At 49.5% G+C, this 19,984-nt stretch overlaps 2 long non-coding RNA genes across 6 annotated transcripts in view; one reads left to right on the forward strand and one right to left on the reverse strand.

The window, feature by feature from the left end:
* Positions 1-6,073: 6,073 nt before the first annotated feature.
* Positions 6,074-17,548, reverse strand: LOC128099905 (uncharacterized). Its single transcript, XR_008214595.1, has 3 exons — positions 16,923-17,548; positions 9,028-9,092; positions 6,074-7,009 (listed from the first exon to the last, which is right to left on the reverse strand). It is a non-coding gene; the product is annotated as an uncharacterized LOC128099905 (long non-coding RNA).
* Positions 17,549-17,761: 213 nt separating this feature from the next.
* LOC128098905 (uncharacterized) overlaps positions 17,762-19,984 on the forward strand; it is a 47,193-nt gene continuing 44,970 nt past the window's right edge. For all 5 annotated transcript variants that reach the window (XR_008214379.1, XR_008214380.1, XR_008214383.1 and 2 more), the window contains exon 1: positions 17,762-18,041. This is a non-coding gene — a long non-coding RNA (uncharacterized LOC128098905). The remainder of the gene's footprint in view (positions 18,042-19,984) is intronic.

The raw sequence follows: 19,984 nt of genomic DNA on the forward strand, positions 1-19,984 counted from the left end.
TACCTCTGAGCACTTTCCAGAGCCCCATCTCTACTCGGGAAACTGCCCCCACAGGAGCCCCTTTCTCCCTCCTCATTTATCTCATAATAACACTTGATGGCTCATTAACTCCAGAACATAAATCAACCTAAGACTAGTTTCCCCTCTGGGGAAGCTTAGGCCTCCGACCCATCCTGGAGAGCAAAGGGAAGATGAGCTGAAGAGACTAGAGAGGGGATGCCGAGTGCAGCAGGTGTGTCTGCTTGCGCATAGCAAAGGCGCTTTCCTCCAAACACGGCAGAGTTGAGGCACTGATAATGAATGCAGCAAACTGCTGAGTTAAACGAAGTTAAACATGTTTATTGCAGGAATCATCTGAACCATTCAATTCTACGCACTGTGCAAATCTTCAAGGAGAGAATTTTAAAAGAATTTTTCAATGAGGACTGTAGACAGATTCCTAAACTTGCTGTACCGTACATAGGGCTCTTGTTCTAGGAACACCCCAGCAATTCTCTGAAACGGGAGCCCAAGGAATGCCATTTCTGCAACTGGATTCTGGGTGAACAGGCCATATAACTGGATTATGGCTTTCTCTCTCTCTCTCTCTCTCTCTCTCTCTCTCTCTCTCTCTCTCTCTCTCTCTCTGCCTTTCTGTCACTGTCTCTCTGTCTCTCTGTCTGTGTGTGTGTGTGTGTGTGTGTGTGTGTGTGTGTTGAGGTTGAGGTGTGTGCATGTATGTGCATGTGTGTGTGAGGCCAGAAGTTGACAGTTGATATCTGGTGTCTTTCTCTATTGCTTTGCACCTTATTTATGTCAGAGACAGGGTCTCTCACTGAACCTGGAGCTTGCTGTTTCAGCTAGGCTGCTGGCCATTGAGTGTTCGCCCCACCCCCACCCCCTGATATCCTCCAATCTCCACAACCTACCTATCCCCAGTGCTGACGTTCTAGGCATGTGTCATTACACTCAGTTCTTGAGTGGCTTCTGGAAATCTGAACCAGGTTCAGCACGCACAGCACGCACAGCCCGCACACTCCCTGCTGGGCCATCTCCTCCGGAGTCTAGCCTCTTTCATGATTATTGTACTTTTGTTTGTTTTGTGGGGCTGGGAATTGAACCCAAGGCCTTGCACATTCTAGGCAAACACTCTGCCACAGTGCTGCTTTCCAGCCCAGGTTGATCTGTCTTTATTGTAGATAAAAGTAGAGAACATCATTTAAAGACCCCAAAGAGGGCTTCCTAGTTTAGGTTAACTTCTAATTCGTTCAGTGGGGGTTACAGGCCAAGGCACGCACGCGCGCGCGCTCTGTGTGTGTGTGTGTGTGTGTGTGTGTGTGTGTGTGTGTGTGTGTGTGTACACATGTGGAGGGCAGAGGATATTTTATAGGAGTTCTTTCCTTCTAGCATATGGATCCTGGGGATCAAATTCAGATCATTATTCTTGGTGTGAATATCTTTACCTGCTAAACCACCTCGCTGGCTCCAAGGTATATAAACCTTTTAAGATTATTATATACATTCACACACATTTGTAAGAAATGTCACATAGAAGATTCCTGTACCTTTATCTACTTCCCCCACGGTAAAACTGTAGTTGCAATATTACAGCCAGGCAACGATGTTGGGTGTGGATGCAGTGTGACCATCCAGCTCCTGTTGCCATGCCTTACCCACCATGATGAACTGAATCCCACAGTAATGGTAAACCAGAATAAACACTTCCCCCTGAAGTTGCTTCTGTCAGGGTATTTTATCACAGTGACAGAGAGTAATACACATGGGTTCATGAAAACACAATGCTCCACCATGAGGGTCTCTCCTCTCCTCCAGCCCTGACAGGGCTTTGTGAGACCAAAGACAGGATGAGGAGAAAGAGAAAAAAATTTAAACAGAGGCGTGCCCCAGGAAGGCCGGCTGCCACAGCGAGGACTTCATAGGACAGTGGGGGTTAGAGTGGAGTTTTAGAAAGTCCACGGTGCAGTGAATGGGTTATGTCACCATTTCCCCACACAATCTGAAGATCGGTCATTGCATCATTTGGAGCTGGAGCTGGAGTGGGTGAGGGATGGAGGGTTGAGGCTCTGAAACTAGAGGGAACTCCTTGTCAGTCTCCAGTGAAATTCACTGGTTCCACCACTGACTAAGGAAATATTCTGTCTGCTGAGGTAAGCAAAAAGACTGACCGGAGGTGATTTGCCTGAGGCTACAAACCTTGGAAATAACAGGCTTTGAAGGCGGGGGTGGGGGGTGGGGAGTAGGGTGGGGGTGGGGAAATCCAGGAGCAGAGACTTCCTGCTGGCTGGGCTCCAGGTCAAGTCTGAATCTTTCTAGATGCCAATAGATGCCAACACAGAATGACCAGATTTCTTACTGGAGATCAGTTCCTGTAGTTGGAAGTTTTCCTGTGTCCTGCTGGTCCCACAGCTGCTCAGACCCAAATAAACACACAGAGGCTTATAGTATTTTCAAACTATGGCCATGGCAGGCTTCTTGCTAGCTAGCTCTTATATCTTAAATTAACCCATTTCTATAAATCTATACCTTACCACATGGCTTCTGGCTTACCGCTACTTTACATCTTGCTTCTCCTGGTGGCAGCTATTAGCGTTTGCCCCACTCTCCTTTCTCCTCCCCTATCTCTCCTGGATCCCTGCCCCATCCTGCCCTGCCATAGGCCAATGCAGCTTTATTTATCAACCAATCAGAGTAACACATATTCACAGCATAAGGAAAGACATCCCATAGCAGGTTCCTTTCAGCCATCCCCTCTCAGAGAATGGCACCATCATAGTCATCCCCACCTCACCTCGGTCCCAGCCCCACACCTTGTACATCAGCGCCGCCTGGAATCCCCATGGCTTCTGCTGAGCCACACACAAACCTTCATCTTCTTTTGATAGATTCCTTGCAAAAAATCTCTTAATCAGATCTCAGCTTTGCTTGCCCAATGCCCGAGGGCTGTGAATCAGGACTCCTAATCAGGGTCTTGCCCAGCGTGCCCTGGGGGCCAAACCTGGCTGCTGTCTAGTTTTGTATCAGTCACACAAGTAAAAAAAAAAAAAAAAAAAAAAGAACTTTCTATTATTAAATGATGGAGGAAAGCTAATATTTTGTGACAAAAAAATATGAAATTCAGCTGGGCGGTAGTGGCATATGCCTTTAATCCCAGCATTCAGGAGGCAGAGGCAGGCAGATCTCTGAGTTCAAGGCCAGCATAGTCCACAGAGCAAGGTTCCAGGACAGGCCCCAAAGCTACACAGAGAAACCCTGTCTCGAAAAACAGAAACAAACAAACTACAAGATTATGAAATTTGGATTTTTATTGTCCAGAAGTGGAATTTCATCAGATGCAGCCAGTCATCGCTAATGTATCGACTGTGTCTGCTTCCACAGAGCCGAGCGAGTGGCCGCAGGAGAGAGGGCTCACAAAGCCTGTAATCCTTCCTGCTAGGCCTTTGCAGCTTTGCTGAGTCATAACCTTCACTCTCCTCCAATGGCCTCCTCTCCCCCCAGAGTCCCCAAGTCTTCCTCACTCCCGACTAAAGCTCCAGCCCGACTCTGACTAGCCCTCCTCACTTGTCCCTTCCATACCCCTGTCCTTCTGGCATTGGGTCCCCTTTACCCTCCCACCCCACTTATGATACAAAGCTCTTTCCTTCCTGCGTGGCTGTTTTCCTGCCTAGAATGTTCTTCTGCTCTTTGTACAGCTGGCACCTTTTGATCCAGGTATAATAGTGAATCTCCGTTGTCACCTTGACTGAATTTAGAGTCCCCTAAGAGACTGGTGAGGTGGGTCTCTGGGTATGTTTCCTGAGGGGATGAACTGAAGAAGGAGCACAGCTCAAATGTGGGCAGGAGAGGCTGGATGCAGTAAACTTTGGAGAAAGCAAGCAGGGCACCCGCATAGCCTGCCTTCTCCACCCTGCTTCCCTGCCCAGCAGGGTGTGTTCCACCAAGCCCTGCCTGTGTGATGGACTGAGCCCTGTGGAGCTGTGAGCCAATGTAAATGCATTTCGCTTTAGATTGCTCTGAGGTATTTTGGTCAAGCAAGACCAGGTTCAGCTCAAACTCTATTTCTTTAAAGACACCATTCACTTCCATCTCTCCCTATTTATTCCATCTGATCCCCACTTATTTCCTTCATACGCTGAACTTTTTTTTTTTGTTTGTCTGTGCTTAGCTTTCCAAGTGTTTAAAGCAGTGTCTGAGTTGTCCACCTGATTATAAGGTCCATCAGGGCAGAGCATATATTAAATGCTCAATGAATGTTTGTGAATGAATGAATGAATGAATGAATGAGCCCTTTTTTGGACCAAGAATTGTATGTCCATTTCACTAGCAGGGTGACTTCTGCCTCTAGATCAGCACAGATGCTGTCTTTTCTTTCTCAGTGTTTTTTTCTCCTCTTGGACTCATCGATGTTATTAATCACAGTGAGTTTCTTTCCAAAAATGCTGTCTGCCTTGAGATTGTTTTGCAGAGACCCATGAAGACAGCTGCTACTTAACCAGTTTAGGAAAGACAGACTTCCCTTTCTCAGCAGGTGAAGGGGCTCCTTCTTCAAGATTCCAGAACATCAATCTATTTAAGAAGATTAGCCATGTCAGCATCCAAGTCCAGTGACTGGCACAAATATAAAAACTTAAGAGTTCGAGGCCAGCCTGGTCTCCAAAGCGAGTTCCAGGAAAGGCGCAAAGCTACACAGAGAAACCCTGTCTCGAAAAACCAAAAAAAAAAAAAAAAAAACCACTTAAATTTGCTTTTCTTTCCAAGACACAGGAAACACCTTCAGCTAATAAACACAGCAGACTACAGTATCATAGTCAGTAAGATCGACAGAGAAACACACAAGAAGCATGTCACGTGACTGGGCTGATTGATTAGATGATGTTGGGAAAATAAAGTCCCCAAGTACCAATGCTTGAAACAGCACAGGTTTGTTCCTGTCAGAGTTGTCAATGTGGTGGCCTCTCAGGGATCCAGGATGGTGGAACCGAGGTCATCTTGAATGTTGCTGGTGGCTATGCCACAAGGAGACCCCTGGAAGTCCCACATCAGCTATTAGATGGTGTGGTGAAGAGCAGTGAAAGCTTCTGCTGACTGCCCAGACTCATCACAGGAGCTCAGTCCTCATCACAGGAATGGGGGTGCACTCTTGTCCTGAGCCGAGAACAGGCTGTGAGCACTGGATGGGAAGTAGAGACACCGCATGTGTGGGCAGTGAGGGAAGACTGTATTCTCTTTAGAGACTTGGATAGGAAAGGAAAGCCGAGGAAGATGAGACCTGAGAGAGGAAGCCCTGGTAGACCTGTAAAAGCATGCCAGCAAGACTAACAGCTCTGGCCTTGTTTACCTGCGAGGCAGAGTCCCATATGACATCTATTGTCACGGTCTTTGAAACGCTTACTATGCTTTATTCATAGCTCTTCAACTGCTCTTTACCTTTAAAACATCAATAGCACCCTTGTGAACCGTAAGTTATAGCAATCCTCCTCGGGTAAAACTATTCTCCAGGCTCCTGCCTCCCTCAGTGAGCAGAGGCATACACCCCTGGGGGACATACCTAGCCAAGGTATGAACTTGGGAACAAATGCAGTTCCTCACAGCATGCCATGCATTCCAAGCATTAAGGACTGTGGATAAATAAAAAAAATTCAGGTTTCTTCTCAGGGCTGCCCTAACATGTGTTTCTAGACACAGCCAAGCTTCCTGTTGGCCAGTACCATTTTCCTTTGGAACTGTGGGTCACCACATGTGTAATGACAGAAATGGTCTCTGTGTATGCCATCCAACACAGGAACCAGGGGCCACATGTGAGTTCCAGGCTCTGAAAATGTGGCTAATGCTATAAGGGCAGGAAATTGTGTATGTGTGCATGAGTGTGTGTGTGTGTGTGTGTGTGTGTGTGTGTGTGTGTGTGTGTGTGTGTGTGTATGTGTGTGTGTGTGTGTGTGTGTGTGTTTTGCTAAGGAGCAAATCCAGGTCCTCATAAACTCTAGGCAAGTGCTCTACCACTGAATTGCCTCCTTGCCCCTTTAGTTAACTTTAAATGATTTAAGCTTAAGTAGCCACATGTAGTATGTGCCTATCACAATGCAAAGTGCAGTTTTGGAGTTAAAAAAGGAAAAACCATTCTTGTATTTGTACTTAGCCATCTTTGACACACATAAAAAGATCTTTCCTTTACCCACGTAGAAAGAGCAATATAAATGCTGGTTACCCAATACCCCCTTGGAACTCACACCACCTTACTCAGAGCCTCCTAGCCAGGGAAGGTGTTGGCATTGTTCCTTGTTTAAACATGGCCTCTAGTTGGATGAAGAGCTAAGTTCCCATCCAAAGGCTGTTGTTTAAGCCACAGAATGCCACAATATGGAGAAATAGTCTGCACGGGAGCAGCGGTGGTGGAACTATGAGGCTGCTTCCTGCAGACGTTCACTTGTTTGCTGGTGTGGAGGATGGAACCCAGGTCTCCATGAATTTAAGAAGTGCTCTACCACTGAACTCCATTCCCAGCCCTACTTCCTTCAGACGTTTTAGCCAGTTAGCTCCGAGAAGAGGCAAATAGTAACAAAGACATTTGATGGAGAGAGCTGGGCTCCTGATGGCCATCCAGTCCAAATCAGCCCTCACCACCACATCCTTCAACAAGCAATCCAATAAATGACCTTTGTTTCCTTTAGGGGGACTGGGAGTCTTTTTATTCTGTTTCAGAAGAAATTGAAAGCCAAGGATTCAGCACAGCTGTACAGTTCTTGTCATGCATAAGGCCTCAAGCCCTACGCACACAAAGAAGTTAAAATAGGCTTGAAGAGATGACTGAGTTGGTAAAGTACTTGTTATGAACACATGAGGACCTGAGTTTGATCCCCAGAGCCACGATAAGACAAAACAAACAAACAAAAACTGGGCATGGTGACACATGCTTTGAATTCCAGCACTGCGCAGGCACACACAGGAAGACTCTTAGGGCTTGCTGTCCAGTCATTCTCATTCCCTTGACAGGTTTCAGACCAGGTGAGAAACCCTGTCTCAAAAAAAAACAAAAAAACAAAAACAAACGGTGAATGGACCCTGAGGAACAACAGTTAACCACATGCACACACACACACACACACACACACACACACACACACACACACACGTGCATACACACGCTGACTCACACCTGCACAAGAAGTTAAAATAAAACCTTCTAACTCAGGGCACCTCACCATTGGCGCTATGACTTTCCGGGCCAGATATTCTTCCGTGTGGAGGTTACGTATCGCAGGCCCGTAGTGGCATCCTTGGCGTCTACCCACTAGAACCAGAAACAAACCCCACCCACCCACCACTAGTCAGGATAACCCCAAATGCCCCCAGATATTGCTGAACATCCCAGGAGTGGGAGGAGGAAGGGAGAATCTCCATCCTCCCCAGCATACACACACACCCCCGCCTGAGAATCAGCTCTGCAGCTAAATCCCAAGTCCACCTCCTCTGGCCTCCTCAGGAAGAGAAGACAAGAGCAGTAGTTTATTCCTAGCAACATCACGGCTCTCCCCCTTCTCTTTTCCATCCTAAATAAAGATGGCTTTTTTAGTCACTGTCCTAGACTCTGATTCACAGATATTGATGGAGGCATCTAAAGATGAGACAGGAACCATTTGGTTGAGAGCAACTGTGTTCCCTTAACTTACCTATTTATAGAGGTGTTGTGGGGGAGGGCAGACGCCGCTGAGCAACCTGAAGCCTCAGAAGCTTCCAGGACAAGGAAGTGTCCATAGTAGGAGCCCTGGGGAGCTCAGCACCAAGCTGAACCAGCCTATTTCCCCAGAAACTGACTCAGACCTTTGTAAGCCACCAAAATGCTAACTTACAAAATGAGGTGAGCAAGTTTATCCTTTGACACAGGGGGATTGGTCTCTTCCCATCCCCCTGATCCCACACTTTCTAGGATTTTTGCATTTGGTCTCTGTTGGGGACACAGTGAACTTAATAATGTAATGTCTCATCTGTTTCCTCAAATGCACGCCTTGGTCAGTATTTTCCATATATCCATCCAGTTTCTTTTAAATTGACTTTATTTTATTTACGCCTGTGTGCCTGTGTGGGGGCATGTGCATGTGGGTGCAGACGGCCAGAAGCACTGAATCCTCGGGAGCTGGAGCTGCAGGTGGTTGGGACCTGACTGCTATGGGTGCTAAAAGCCGAACTCGGGTCCTCTGCAAGAATGGTATGTGCTCTTAACCACTGGCCCATCTCTTCAGCCTTCTGCCTAGTTTCTTGAATCAGAATGTCATCCTTAACCCAACACCCCCCTCCTTGCACCAGCACACCTCACTAAATACTCAAGTTTCAAGTTCCGTCTGTTTGAGTCAACCCACCCCTCTTCCTCCCCTTCCCTGGGTGTTTATCAGCTTCTCAGCTACTTGGACAATCCCCATGGCTTCTCTGCTCCCTCCCACCTTCTATGTGGCAGTGAACCTAATAGCATGAACGTTTAATTATGTTTCATCCCTACTGAAAACCACCAGGAGCCACTCACTGCCTCAGGATGAAGTCTGTCTTACAGAAACTGTAAGTCACACCTGCTCAGCACCCAGGTCTCACCACCTCACTGTCACTTCCGCCCCGGTGGTCTTTCAGCTCTTCCAAAACACGCCCAGTATGGATTCTGAGCCTTTGCTCACATCGGGCCCTGCGTACCCCCATCCTCCACCTCCTTCTGCACCAGTCAGTTTCCTAAGAGCTTCCTAAGAAAGCCTCAGGAAGTCCTGCCAGGTTGAATTCTCACACTTTGAGAGCCCACTGTGTTTGGTTAGGTTCCCTAGGGCGGGCCATGAGCCACAGACTTCTGTGCAGGCCACAAGGTGTGATCACACAAATCTGGAGTGTATAAGCTTCAAGGGAGATACTGCCGACAGAGATGGATCTGGGTTCATGAAGATTTGTCCCCCATGGCTGTGGCTGGAATCAGAGGCAATGAGGAAGAGTGAAGGAACAGGCCAAGGTGGCCCTGCCACTGCCTCCCCCACACTTGAAATGGTCGAACTCACTTACATTGTTCTCCTGTCCGTGAATATAGAGTTTTTCTTGTTCCTAGCTGCATCCTCAATGACTGGCCACTGTAGAGAAAGAAAAGTGCTCTGACACACAGTAAGTCCTTAATTAACTTCTGTTGAATTAAATGGAATTGGGTAGGGTAGCAGTTGGGAGAGCAAGCCTAAGGGAAAAGGACCCCAAGATCCCAGCAGGGGCACACACCTTTAATCCCAGCACTGGGGAGGCAGAGGCAGGTGGATCTTTGTGAGTTTGAGGCCAGCCTGGTCTATGGAGCGAGATCCAGGAAAGGTGCAAAGCTACACAGAGAAACCCTGTCTCAAAAAACAAAAAACAAACAAACAAAAAAAAAACAAAACAAAAAAAGAAAGAAAGAAAGAAAACAGACATGCCTGACTCCCCTGTACCCTACCGTCTTAGTTATCAAGATCACATCACTCACTGTCTAAACGAATGTTTACCAGATCTTGCTTATTAAAAGTGCCAAAATTCATCCTTCCTGGATGGCAACAGAGGAACCTGATTATCATGAGTCCTCACTTAAAGCTTCCCACTCCACATTTGTCCTCCCATTCTGTCTACCAGTCCCAGAATAAATGTCCCCTGTCCTATGTTCTCTTGATACCAGTTCTTGAGGGATCTTTTTTTAATCTGTTGCCCACATACAGAAGAGTTCACTGTACACCAGGAGTTGTGCTACATTTTGTGGCTACAAAGACAATCTGCTGTGTGCCTGTTTTCCAGAATCTTGCAAGGGAGATAAACTCATAATTAACTGTAGAAGTCTAAAAACACGATGGAGTGAGGTTTGGGGTACCATGTACGTACTACAAAGAGACGTCTATTAGTCTTTGTGGGTTAGTGGTAAAGCAATGTACGGTTTGAGATTGGAACTTGAGTAGGAGGAAACGGTAAAGGGAACAGGCAGAGGACATGCCAGGGGTTGTGGAAATGAAACCACCAAGTATGGAGAGGTTGGGTAGAGCTGGATCAAGATATTAAGGGACCTGACCCACAGAAGTGTCTAGAGAGGGAGGCAGAAGCCAGTTCATGGGAGATTCTGAGTACTGTGCTAAGATTTTTTTTTTCACGTGGCTGGCTGCCTCCTCCTCGTTAACCCTCTACATTTGCCTTGCGTCTCCTCTACTCTACTCAAAATGTTCCCTTGAAAACTGCCATCATGTCTAGACTCCTACCCACAGGTAAGGGATTGCACGTCTAGACTCCTACCCACAGGTAAGGGATTGGACAGGTGTGCACAAAAGAAGCCAGAGATCTCGGGGCCGTCCTGAAATTTCGTCTGTCTTATAACACATTACTCTGCACTCAGGTTTCCAATTCAATGCATTTTAAAAATGGTTTTTCCCCAATGGACTCCATGATTCAACTTCACCATTTGAAGAAACGAGGCAATTGTAGAGACTATTGGTGCTTCCCTAAATTCTGACCCCTGGGTTCTGCTTCTCTCACCAGGGGTAACATAGATAACTGATACAAACCTAATTAGAAAATAAAGATCAGACTTTCTGTCTTTTCTTGAAAATAGGTGTAGCTACGAGAGTCTTTCTTTAGCAAAGGAATGTAAGTAAATGATGAGTGGCCATAAGGAGCCTTCTCAAGAGACCCCGATTCTTGCTTTTTTTTTTTTCCAGAGTCTTGTGTAGGTCAGACAGTGCAGGCAAAGATGACCTTGAACTTCTGATCCTCCCTTACATTCTGAGAATGCAGGTGTATGGTACCACATGCCCCTTATGGAGGGGAGGGATCAAAGCCAGGGTCCAGGAATGCTACACAGGTACTCTGTCAATGAAACAACACCCCTAGTCCTCTTTACTCGTTCGTTTCTCTCCGTTCCTTTCCCCATTTATGGATCCTGGACCCCAAGTACCAGAATCTAGTTCCATGAGAACTAGAGATCGGACCCCACAGACTTCCTGGGACAGAAATACTGTAACAGTTTTAAACGGTTTGCATCTGGACTTTTAACAGGGAGAGAAACGAACTTGAATTGTGTTCAAGCCACTGATACTCAGTGGAATACACTCCCTCCCAACTGCCACAGGAGCTACCCTTAGTCTTCCTGCTGTGAGAATTTGTTAATGATCTTTCCTCAACCTCTCTGAGACTTAGTCCACTAAGGTACTGAATCCCGTCCAGTTTTTCTTCGTGATTCCTCTGAAACGCTCCCCCTTCTGCAACTTCCCCAGCCCTCCTGAGCTTACTGTTTTCCAAACCCCATCTCCTTCCCTTCAGTCAGAGCTGCACAACCCCAGATTCCTGAATATCATTATGTTCATCAGGTCATTCCTTCCTTATCCTCAACCCCCCAAACGTAGGCTTCACTTATGCTTAATAGGACAATATCGTAATTTAGTCTTCACCTGGATGTTTAGTTTCTCCTTCCTCTGATAATTGTTCCCAACACTAAGTCCCCAGGACAGGCCATTTTCTCTGACCTTCCCACCTGTGTTTCTCTGCTGAGGTCTTTCGGCCCTAGCTATACATTAGAGCCCTAGCTATACATTAGAGCCCTAGCTATACATTAGCTATATCTGGGAAGTCATTTAACAGGACTCATGCCTGGTGGATTGGCTCTCAGTGCAAAGGCATTATTTCATGGACCTACAAAGAGCCCTGGGAGAGGCTGGTAATGTTGCTGTCACCACTCTACAGCAGAGGGAGGAAGCGACAGGAAGCTCAGGGCATCTTTCCTGGCCAGTGAGTCAGGAGCCAGATCCCAGCAGTGAGGACTTCGCTCCACTCCAGGTCTCGACTCCTTTGAACTGCATTACAAATTAAAAATAATTTCCAATAGCATGGTACAAAATTGCCAACAAATCACAAAGTACAAGTGAAATATTAAATACTATCAATTCCTGGCCCTCACCCCAAACTAATGAATGTGTAATTTTCTGGGAATCAGGGTCTGAGTACATTCTCATTCACTTTAAGTTGGGCCAAATTATCTCCCAGGGACCCCGATGAAAAGCCAGCTTGAGAACTGCTGTATCAAGGTGATCCCACCTGCCTTCCTCCCGTTTCCTTAGCCCCTTTATGTCCCCCTTGCCTCGGGGTTCAGCCCGTATCATCTCTCTGTAGACCTGACCTACTTTTTCCACCTGCATAAGCCTTCCCTTGCCCAAATGCAGGTGGCACAACTTGCCCGTCCCAGCTAAGCTGGCACACAGTCTGCTCTTCAGTTTGGACCTATCTCCTCTTGGCTTGATGCCTCTGGATCCTTGGCAGACTTTGCACATTTCATCATTTGCTGCTCAGCTACCTCCACCTCTGCTCCAAACAGCAACGTGCACAGGTGCTCCTCTACCAGAAAGCAGGGCTTAACCTCGGGGCGCAAGAGCCAAGTGGTGTTCTTGAATCCGAAGGCCATCCTAAGCAACCCCAAAGCCAGGAGAATGTGGCTAGTGGACGGCGGTTCTAGAGGAATGAAGGAAGGGAGTGTGTGCAGAGTTTCCAGGATCTCAGGTTCCAACATGGGAGTCAATAAAATAATGATGGAGGTGACGGCATCTCTAAGGATCTAGTTAGATCTGTGGGCAAATAGATACTGAGAGCAAAACCTGAACAGAGCCTGGGATAATGAAATGTGGTGGTGGTCAAGGACCAGGAAACCAGAAGGGGACAATTTAAGTAGAGGTGGAGTGGGTCAGCTGAGATTGCTAAAGATTGATAGAATGAATGGACAGTCTCCCGGATGGTTGGGAAGAACTTAGGAGCCATGACACTACTGCTTTGTATAAGAGACTGCCAGACAATGGAGGATGAGGTCTAACGTCTTAGTTACTTTCCTATTGCTGGGACAAAAGCCCATGACCAAGGCAACTTGTAAAGAACATGTTTACCTCAGGGTTCACGCCTCCAGAGGGTTAGAGGCCATAACCACCATGGTGAGGAGTGCAGCAGCAGGCAGGCATGGTGCTCAAGCTGCAGCTGAGAACACACATCCACAAGCATGAGACAGAGAGAGCTAACTGGGAATGGGGTAAGCTTTTAAAATCTCAAAGCCAAACCAGGTGGTGGTGGTGCAGGTCACTAATCCCAGCACTTGGGAGGTAGAAGCAGGCAGATCTCTGAGTTGGAGGCCAGCCCAGCCTGCTTCACCAAGTGAATACCAGGGCAGCTGGGGCTACACAGAGAAACAACTAACTAAATAAATAAATAAGTAAATAAAACCTCAAAGCCCAACCCATAGTGACACACCTCCTCCAAGAAGGCCATGCCTCCTAATTCTTCCTGAACAGTTCTATCAACTTTGGGCCAACTACTCCAGCGTAGGAGCCTATGAGGGCCTTTCTCATTTAAACCACCACACTTCACAGGGAGGGCTGGCTGGAAGGAGAGGGCCTAACCACAGCAAAGCCCCAGAGAGTAGAGGACTCTGTCACCTGCTCCCCAAGCTCTGAGCCAGTCTCCACCGAAGCTGAGGTCATCAGCAGGTCTCACACCTCTGCTGAAATCCACCAGCTTATAAAACAAGTGGTTAAAGGAGTCTGGAATTGGGGGCTGGGGGAGGAGTGACCCCTCGTCTTGATTCAGGCCCTAGTGGGATTAGAAGGCAGTTCTAATTCCAAATCTGGGCCTTCTTCTCCTTGACTCGGCTGCTCGTATTATTCACTTTGCCTTTGCAGGTCGAAAAGTAAGGCCTTGGGAAGGCAAACCTTTGTCAGTTTGAGGGTAGCTTGGTCTACACAGTGAGTTCCAAGCCATCCAGGGATACACAGTGAGACCCTATCTCAAAAACAGAAACAGAACAAAAGCACCCTAAGAACAAGCCTCGGGTGGTGGGGGTGTCTTTCCCTGGCTTCCCTGCTTCCCACAGCATGCCCCAGCACTTCTGTGAGGAGGCCTCTCTATCCACGTTCTTACCTGAGCCCTTCTGATTCATTTTCTCCCCTGAATTTGAACTGAAGATCCCGAGATAAAGGCAGGAGGCAGCAGAGATGAATGAGCCAGAAGCCAACATTCTCAACAGTGCTCGGACCTGAGCCTTGCACCCTCTTCACCTACAGAGTCAGCCCAGTCAGTGAAGAGAGGTCCCTGTGTGTATTTCAAACCACCTTCCACACATTTCCAGTGTGTTTCAGTGCTCACCATGTGCACACATGTCCAGAAGCTCCACCTCCTCATTCCCACGCCTCCTCACAGCTAGCCCAATTTCCTGGGGAGGCCTGACTGAGGTCCTTGGACAGAAGCCGCTAAAATGGCAGGAAAGGCCCTCGTAGCACCCAGCAGGCAAAGCGAGGTGTGGCTGCCCCTTCCCACACTGAGAAATCCTCTCACCTCACCTCAGAGGCTCAGAAGCGTTAGAGTAGAGGACCCAGCAGGCCCCTAGAGACTTTCGGTAGAAACTATGACAGTCTTGGGGCAATGTGGCCAAGAAAGGCTGGGCAAAAGAGAGAACCAGTTATAGGCCTGTATGTGGAGAGAGCTAGCAGCTGTCCCGGACATTACTGTGGGCCTGGGTGGGACTGGAGTCTTTTCTGAGACTGTAAACACTGGCCTTCCTACACAACAGCTCACTGGGCGGGCCGTGGGCCTCTTCCTTCTTCATCTTCGCCTCATCCTCACATATTGCCAAACACACTCTTTCAGACTCCCTCAGGCTGGAGGAAAAGTGGGAAAGACACTGCCTTGGGAAGTCCCTTCCAGGGGCTGGGTAGCCTCAGACGTATCCTCCAGATCTGAGAAGGTCTCTCCCAGCACAGGCCTCCAGAGCTATCGTTTACCAGTAACAATCCTTCTGTCTACCTGGTTAAAGTCATTCTGTTAGAACATTTTTACTAGCACTGACATTGTGGGGGGAGCACTTTGGGGCCCTAATGTGTAAGACCCACTTCCGGCTCTGAGGAGATTTGTCCCAGGAGAAGGCTATACGCCTTACTCAGGGAATGGCCATCAAATGATTAAGCCAGGTGCTCCCTCCTTCCAGGTGGTCAGAGACTTATGACATAAAATCCTACAACCAGCTGGGTGGTGGTGGTACACACCTTTGATCCCAGCCCTGGGGGGCAGAGGCAGGCGGATCTCTGTGAGTTCAAGGCCCGCCTGGGCTACAGAGTGAGTTCCAGGAAAGGCTCAAAGCTACACAGAGAAACCCTGTCTCAGGAAAAAAAAAAAATCCCACCACCATGGTGATCAGAGGCCTGCAACAAGGGGGTCAACGTTTGATCTGAGTTTTGGAAACAGATGTTTAAAGAGGGATTTCCAGTCTCTGTTCACAAGCACATGGTGGTGGTTGCCAGGCCCTGTGCCAGGAGGAACTGAGAAAACAGTGGTCCAGGCAGGGAAGCAGACAAGCAGATGCAGGCCACAGCTTAATGGGACAGAAGTCCTGCGCAGGGGAAGGATGGAGGGTAGATGTCCAGACCATGCAGATTTGGTGCACATCTTGCTGTTAAATAACCATAGAGGGAGGCAGAAAGCCAGATCACCACACACAACCATTACTACAACCATTTGGCTGTACTTGAATCTGAAAGCGTTAGAGCTGCTTTGCTGCAGGAGGGGCACTCATACAGAGGCCGATGGATGGCATTGAAGGAAAGACTGCAGTATCATCTTTGGAGGGGACAGGACCCTCAGTGTCACCGTTCCCCAGATGTCCCTTGACCAGTGTCCCCAAATATGTTGCCAGGAAGTGTGTGTAGAATAGAAAAGGTAGGTTCACTCATAGCTGAGAGAATCTCTTGTTGGATGGGAACAGGAAGAAGGCGTACCATCTCTTCAGCACATTCTTGTATCATCTCTTGTGTTCTATCTCTTGAATCATCACAATCCAGCCCCGTGGAGGGCTGTTTTGGTTAATCTTCATTACCAGCTTGGCCGGATTTAGAGATACCCAGGAAATACGCCGATGGGTGTGACTTGAGGGTGTTTTTAGACAGGTTTAACTAAGAGATAAGACAGACCCATCCTGAATCTGTCTGGCCCTGTCCCAAGAGCTGGGTCCCAGGCAGAATAAAAAGAGGGAAAGAAGACAGCAGAGCATCAGTCTCTCTACTTCCTGACTTGTGGCCCCTCCCACTGCGGTATCTTCCCCCTGGGATAGACTGTATTTCTTCAAACTGTGAGCCAAAATAAGCTCCCCCCTTCCCTAAATTGTTTTTGTCAGAACAAGGAAAAAAGTAATTAAAAGAAGGGGACTCCTGGCCTCATTGCACAGTCAAGGACATTCTGGCTCAGGGAGAGAAAGCCGCTTGGGGAGGCTGAGCCACGCAGCTTCCCAGGCACCCGATGGGGCACGCCTATTCCAAATCTTGTTCTTAGTCTGGCTCCTACCTAATAGAGACAGCTAGGTTTGTTTGTCTCTGTGGCTAATGAACTTCCTCTGTGGTGATGTGTGAAAGCCCATCGCTTCCTTTACCAGAGGGAAAGGTGGGCTCTAGACACAGGGACAGGCAGACAGGAACCTTGGGACCCAAGTCTCACGCTTCTCTGCTAAGAGTGAGCAGAGGTGAGCAACCTTGGAGTGGAATGAAACAGAAACCTCTGGGAACCTCTGGCTACTGAGAACCTCCTGAGAAAGGGGAAGGCAGGGGTCAGTTCAACGCCCGGCCTCACTCCCCACCTGCCATCCACCCCGCAGGACCTGCTGGCCTTTTGCCTCAGCAGAGCTCTGCCGTTCAGCGGCCACCTCTTCTCCCCGACTTGGCTGACAGCCCTAGGCTCAGCGTTTACTATTTTGATTTGGTGGAAAGAGACTGAGTCAAGGGCTCAGACTGGGAAGTGCATACACCAAGCATCTTTGAGGTCAAGGGCTCCCCCTTAGACAGCCTGCTCCTTCATCCCCCGGCTTGCTTGTCCTAGGGGGAGAGTCTGAAGCAAGTGGCACTCAGAGAAGTCGGTCACTTCTTGGCCCAAAGGATTCTGGAACTTACGACAGCAACCGGGTCCTCAGACTTTCCCAAATCAATCGACCTTCTAAGAGGAGGCTCCCTCTTAGACCACACACCGGTAGTGTCCAGCCCATCCTCCGCCCAGGGTTGGGGCGAACCTCGGGAAGTAGGATGGATCCCTGCGGGGTTTCCTCCACCCGCAGGGGGGCACAGCTGGAGGAGAAAGGGCAGGGTGTCCCTGCTTCCGGGAGGAGAGTCTCGCGCTCTGGCCCCAGGGCTGCGCTGGACCCTGCGGTGGAAGGCAGGTGGGCGGACCCGCCTGCGGTGCTGAGTCTCGGGTGGTGGGAGGAAGGTAGTCCCTCAAACCCAGTAGGACGTTATATCCTGACTCGAACCTCTCCTGGGCACCTGGACTCTGGCGCACACAACAGCAGGTCCACGAGAGAGCCTAAACGCGTGACCCACCCACCCGAGGGTAGATAGACCCAGATGTGGCGCGCACACGTGTGTGTCCGTGGGTGTCTGCGCGTGCAAGGCGAAAGGGTCTCGGCGTCCCCCGCACTCTTTCTCCCCACCTCTCTCTCTCTCTCTGGGATTCTATAATTTGCCTTCCTTTGTTCTCAAAATAGTAGGCGAGCGCTGCCGGCACTGCTCTCGGGAGGGGTGGGGGCTGCTGCGCGCTCGCTCGCGCGCGGAGTTAGCTGCAGGGTTACAAACAGTCTCTCCTGCTCCCCCGGCCTGAATTAATGTGTTACTATTTCGGGCGAGCCAGTGTTTCCAGGGGAAACCTAATGACGCAATGACGTCAATGCAGGTCAGCAGCAGACTCTCCGGGAGGGCGGGCGGGCTCCCGGCTTTCAGGCTCCGCGCAGTCTGCGGGCGGGAGGGTGCCGGCGAGGTGGCGAGGGCGGCAGGTGCGGGGGCGTAGCAGCCCTGGCCAAGCCCAGAGACCGGAGGACACCCCCTCCCAGAGCTCTAACACAGGCAACTTCCCACTGCCGGGAACGGAGTTTCTCCGTTGCCCACGGACATCCAGGAGGCGCTGTGGAGGGCAAGCAGGGTAACCCCCACTCCTAACCCACATCTATCCAAGGGGAGCCAGAGGAGCCAGCAGGTCCGGACTCGCTGAGGGGGGCTCCACGCGGGGCCTCCCACGCACAGGTACGCGCTGGTCCTCTGGGTGTCTTCAGTTTGGGAGGGAGACACACTCTCCTCTACTGTCCTGGCACCATAAATGGGCGTTTGGGGAAAGAAGAAGGGGTGTCTTAGGAGGTACCCTCTCGGTCCGTCGCACCTCCTCGTTGTGGGCCCAAGAGCCGACGGCTCCACGTCAGCATCTTCCCTGGTCTCAGGCTAGAATTAGGGTTTCCTTACTGGTTGTTCCTCCCTTGGGGTCACCATCTGAGGCCCAGACACAAAGTGGGAGGGACGTCCAGGCCACACCGGGCCCGGGTGATGCTGGAGAGGTACCTAGGTGGCCTGGTGGGAACCAGGGCTGGTGTCTAGAGAGAGTGAACAGAACTGCTTGGATGTGTTTTGTGTGTCCATACAGTGTGTGTGCACCTACTCCCGGGGATCTATGTGCAAATGTGTTCGTGCCACCCGTGTACATGGGAACGCCTTGTGTATCCTTCTTAGCTTTGCATTCGTGGCATTTTCCCTGAGTGCAGGAGGTCAGAGAGAATTTCAGGGTTCTTTCCCTGCTGGTCCCCTACGACGGTTGGCTGAGATTGCACCTTGCTCTCCGGAGGATCCTGGCCCTCTTTCCCCAAGCTGACCACAGCTTCAGACGGCTGCATACTTCTCAAAGCTCAACCCATCTTCTTGCCCCAACTTGTTCGTGCGCTTCCTTTGAGGATAAGAAGCAGAGGGGGATCGAGAGGGAATCCCTTTATACCCGCCCCCTCTAACTTGTGGCGGAAGCGCAGCCTCCTGGGGGCTCCTCCTTTTAGGCCGCTGCTATCCGATTTCAGCACCTTGGCGTGGACAGCTCCAGGCCCGCTCCTGCGTAGTAGCCTCTTCCTCTCCCTGCCAACTCAAGGAGTCAGGCCTGGGAGTGAGCAACCCCTGGCCTTAGCCTACCCCTCCCACCCCGGGCCTTCTCAGTTTCTAACTAGCTCCAGAACCCGATTCTAGATCCTTCTCCCAGCCTCCCACCATACACACCACACAGGAGTCTTCTGCGTCAGGTACCCAGGAACTCCAGGCTATCTTCAAGGGATAGGAGATTCTAAAGAGACACTGCTCTGTTACAAGCTCTCCTTTCCTGATTCAGTTCGTTAACTGAATAAAGAGATTTTTACTCCCTAAAAGGTAAGCCAGCCTTCGGAAAGCCGAAGGGTGGGAATGGGGAGCCCTTAAGACACGCCCCTCCACTCTCACACCCCCTTTTGTCTCTTTTTCTAATCCAGGCCTCCTTGGGTCTGAGATCTGGGGTGAATTCACCCCCCATCAGTGGTCAGAGGGTTCAGATGATGTCATGGTTCAGGAGCTCCGTATGGAATAATATTTGAAGAGGTTCTTATAAGAAGCATGTGTCTTGGGCTTCCCAGAAAGTCTCCAGGAATACATTTGTGTGTGTGTGTGTGTGTGTGTGTGTGTGTGTGTGTGTGTGTGTGTGTGTGTGTGTGTGTGTGTGTGTGTGTTAGAGTTCTGTGCAATTCACACTCACTAGGTTGTGATCACTCAGCAAGCTGGAGACAGCAGCACACACACCCCAGACAAGAGGCGTCCAGGATAAAGGATAAAGCAGCTGTGCCTGTAGCTCACGTCATCCTGGATGTCAGGACCAGCAAGGTGCTGTGATATCGTCCCAGACACACCTCCCTCTTCAGGAGTTCCCTTGTCATCCCAGCTCCCCCAGGAAGAGCTGGAAGAGCCTGTGGGATATCCCAGTTGGCCCGGGGATGAGCAGAAGAAAGCAGGGAGAGGTCACTTCTTTCCCTCCATTCCACCCTGTTTCAGAGACAACGGAATCCCTTCCACTCTGAAGCCTGAGCTTCAGACAGTTCTCTTCATTAGAAATTCTCTGGGCAGTAGGGATTAGGCCAACATTGTCAGATCTGACCCAGGGCAGAGCCAGGTGTTGACATTGTACTGCCAAG

The sequence above is a fragment of the Peromyscus californicus genome, unplaced genomic scaffold (assembly GCF_007827085.1).
Source record: "Peromyscus californicus insignis strain IS unplaced genomic scaffold, ASM782708v3 Scaffold_6__1_contigs__length_162567912, whole genome shotgun sequence".
Classification (NCBI taxonomy): Eukaryota; Metazoa; Chordata; class Mammalia; order Rodentia; family Cricetidae; genus Peromyscus; species Peromyscus californicus.